Below are 4389 nucleotides of genomic sequence, written 5' to 3' on the forward strand. Positions count from 1 at the left end.
GCCTTTGCAAAATTATGACTGAGACAGTGAGAGATCTAACTTAACTCCATCTTGCTTCTAACCTCCCAGTTGTCCTAGTTCATTCCTGAGTGTAGGCTGAACTAACTTTGAGAGAAACTTAGTATATAGTTTATAGTTTAAAACAAAGACAGTAACAGCCCTTTCCCAACGCAGACCTCCTTCTGGCCTGGGCACCAGACTGCCTTCGTAGGACTCACATTAGCCACAAGATTAGAAATTATGGTTTAGGAGTCATGTAGCTGAAGGCTAAAGATTCTGACCCTCCCTAAACTGCTCTTAAGATCAGTGCTTGAGAAATTTTGCAACCCTGCACTTGATGGATCAGCTGGCACCATCCAGATCGATTAACTGGCTCATCTGATCTTGTGGCCCCCACCCAGGAACTGACTCAGCTCAAGAAGAAAGCTTCAACTCCCTATGATTCTATGATTTCCAGGGGTTTTGTGTGTGTGTCTGTTTTTGAGATGGAGTCCCGCTCTGTCACCCATGCTGGCGTGCAGTGGCACGACCTTGGCTCACTGCAACTTCCCCTCATAGGTTCAAGTGATTCTCTTGCCTCAGCCTCCCCAGTAGCTGGGATTACAGATGCCTGCCCCTTCGCCCAGCTAATTTTTGTATTTTTAGTAGAGACAGGTTTTCGCCATGTTGGCCAGGCTGATCTCCTGACCTCAGGTGACCCACCCACCTCAGCCTCCCAAAGTGCTGGGATTACAGGCGTGAGCCACCGCACCCAGCCAACTTCCTATGATTTCATCCCTGACCAATCAGCACTCCTGGCTCATTGGCTTCCCCCAACCTGCCAAGTTGCCCTTAAAAACACTGCTCCCTAGCCAGGTGCAGTGGTCATGCCTGTAATCCCAGCACTTTGGGAGGCCAAGGTGGGTGGATCACCTGAGGTCAGGCGTTTGAGACCAGCCTGGCCAACATGGAGAAACCTGTTTCTGCTAAAAATACAAAAATTAGCCAGGCTTGGTGGCGCACACCTGTAATCCCAGCTACTTGGGAGGCTGAGACATGAGAATTACTTGAACCCAGGAGGCAGAGGTTACAGATCACGCCATTCACTCCAGCCTGGGTGACAGAGTGAGACTCTGTCTCAAAAGCAAAACAAAACAAACCAAACACGAAAAAACTCTTCTCCCCGAATGTTCAGGGAGACTGATTTGAGTAATAATAAAACGCCGATCTCCCACCCAGCGGGCTCTGCCTGAATTACTCTTTCTCTATTGCAATTCCCCCCCTGTCTTGATGAATCTGCTCTGTCTAGGCAGCCGGCAAGGTGAACCCATTGGGTGGTTACAAGACCTTGTCTCAAAAAATTTTCAAAAACACCTATGACCTCAACACATGATATCAAGACCTTAGACACCCAGGAACCCACAACTTTAGGGCCCTATTGGTGCCTATTGGTGGAGAATTCAGCTAGGATAAGGACGTGAATACCCATGAATGCAAGGAAATTAGATCCCTAAGCTAAAGGCACCCACAGTCCCACATTGTGAGACACTCAGGGCATGGGGGCCTACAAGCTCAGGCCCAAGACCCTGAATTTGTGGACTTTGAGGAAGTCAGAGACCAAAGTAGCCCCTAGCCTTGTGCTCATTTCTAAGATGCCAAGTACCTTGCCCTGGGGCTATGGTCCTCACAAACTACCAGTCTGTAAAGGGGCAGAAGTCCTAGAGTACAGGGACCTGTGCTACTAGGGCCCCATGTTTCCAGGTACCATTTAAGACTAATGACCTGAGAACTTGGCTGGGTGCAGTCACTCATGCCTGTAATCCCAGCAATTTGGGAGGCCAAGGCAGGCAGATACTTGAGGTCAGGAGTTCCAGACCACCCTGGCCAACATGGCAAAACCCTGTCTCTACTAATAATACAAAAATTAGGTGGGCATGGTGGTGTGGGCCTGTAATCCCAGCTACTCGGAAGGCTGAGGCAGGAGAATTGCTTGAACCCAGGAGGTGGAGGTTGCAATAAGCTGAGATCGCGCCACTGCATTCCAGCCTGGGTGACAGAGTGAAACTGTATCTCAATAACAACAACAACAACAAGCCACAAAACAAAACAAAACAAAAAAAACGAATGGCCCGAGAACCTTACCCTGCAGGGCCTGAGATTCCGGAGACATCTAGGTGCATCGGGTGATGCCACATGGCCTGAGCTGCTGACAGGACAAATGAGGTCTTTGGAGCCCTGCACGTTTGGCTATAAGTTCCCCGGGCCTGACCTACTAATTGCCCACTGTCCTTAGACCCGAAGGCCAAGATCCTTACTGCTGAAGCCAAAGCTGGACTTTCAGTGCTCAGAGACTCCATTCCTCAGAGTCCACTGGCCAAACTCCAAGACTCTGAGGATCAAAGACTCTCCTCGCCCTAGTCCCTGGGCCTTAGCTGTGAAGGTCCTTGGAGGCTCAAGGTCTCCAACCCAGAGTTTAGGATTTACTCCATGGAAAGCCCTAGACCTGAATAGCTGACATTCCATCTCCCCAAGGGAGCTGAGAACCTTAGGTTCGTGGGTCACTGGATTCCATTAATCCCAGTCCCCAGACTGTCATCTCCCAAATTCTCAGCATTTCAGGTCCTCAGGGTGAAAGGTCCTGAGAATTGATGTTCACAAAGACAAAGGTCCTTCAGTCAAGAGTCAAGGGAGGGGCCGGGCACGGTGGCTCATGCCTATAATCCCAGCACTTTGGGAGGCCAAGGTGGGCGGATCACAAGGTCAGGAGATCGAGACCATCCTGGCTAACACAGTGAAACCCCATCTCTATTAAAAATACAAAAAATTAGCCAGGTGTGGTGGCAGGCGCCTGTCGTCCCAGCTACTTGGGAGGATGAGGCAGGAGAATGGCGTGAACCCAGGAGGTGGAGCTTGCAGTGAGCCAAGATCGTGCCACTGCACTCCAGCCTGGGCAACAGAGCGAGACTCCGTCTCAAAAAAAAGAAAAAATAAAAAAAGACTCAAGGGAGGGCCAGGTGCAGTGGCTCATGCCTATAAGCCCAGCACTTTGAGAGGCCAAGGTGGACAGATCACTTGAGGTTGGGAGTTCAAGACCAGCCTGGCCAACATGGGGAAACCCCGTCTTTACTAAAAATACAAAAATTAGCCAGGCGTGGTGGCACACATGTGTCGTCCCAGCTCCTCAGAGGCTGAGGCAGGAGAATTGCTTGAACTTGGGAAGTGGAGGTTGTGGTGAGGCAAGATCGTGCCACTGCACTCCAGCCTGAGTGACAGAGTGAGACTGTCTAAAAAAAATAAAAATAAAAAAAGAGTCAAGGGAGGAGGGCTCCAAAGGATGTGCCCTGGATCTTGAACTCCTCCATATCTAAGATCCCTGGAACCTGAGAGCCCTGAGAGAGTATTCTTTTTTTTTTTTTTTTTTTTTTTGAGACGGAGTCTGGCTCTGTCACCCAGGCTGGAGTGCGGTGGCGCGATCTCGGCTCACTGCAAGCTCCGCCTCCCGGGTTCACGCCATTCTCCTGCCTCAGCCTCTCCCAGTAGCTGGGACTACAGGCGCCCGCCGCCACGCCCGGCTAATTTTTTTGTATTTTTAGTAGAGACGGGGTTTCACCGTGGTCTCGATCTCCTGACCTCGTGATCCGCCCGCCTCGGCCTCCCAAAGTGCTGGGATTACAAGCGTGAGCCACCGCGCCCGGCCCCTGAGAGAGTATTCTTATCATGCGAAGGACCCTACATGGGGAGGGAGGCCTGCAAACTCCAAGAGTTTGAGCCTAACAGGCTGAGGTCTTTAGTCTCAAGGTCTGAAAACTAAGGCTGTTGGGGACTACACTCTGTTCCTGGACTAAGGCCCCAGTCCATGGTTCTCAGGTTCTAAGGGCTTTGGAAGGTGGACTTGGGACCGAAGAAGTCTCATAACAGGAGAGACAGCTTTGAAGACCTGGAACCTCAGCTGCTATCAATCTTTTTTTTTTTTTTTTTTTTGAGACGGAGTTTTGCTCTTGTCACCCACACTAGAGTGCAATGTCACGATCTCAGCTCACTGCAGCCTCCACCTCCTAGGTTCAAGCGATTCTCCTGCCTCAGCCTCCCGAGAAGCTGGGATTACAGGTGTGTGCCACCACGCCTGGCTAATTTTTGTATTTTTAGTTGAGGCAGGGTTTTACCATGTTGGCCAGGCTGGCCTGGAACTCCTGACCTCGTGATCCACCCACCTCTGCCTCCCAAAGTGCTGGGATTACAGGCATGAGCCACCGCGCCCGGCCGCTATCAATCTTCTAAACAGATCCTAACAAAGGGCATCCATCAACCCAAAGATGCTCCGAGGAAGCTGAGTCTCTGTCTAAGGATGGAGAGGGAGTCAGCCGGGAGAATTCAGCCCCTGGAGCTGCACCATGGGCTTCTGTGGGGAAT

This window comes from Hylobates moloch, unplaced genomic scaffold (genome assembly GCF_009828535.3).
Source record: "Hylobates moloch isolate HMO894 unplaced genomic scaffold, HMol_V3 SCAFFOLD_19, whole genome shotgun sequence".
In the NCBI taxonomy this organism is placed as follows: Eukaryota; Metazoa; Chordata; class Mammalia; order Primates; family Hylobatidae; genus Hylobates; species Hylobates moloch.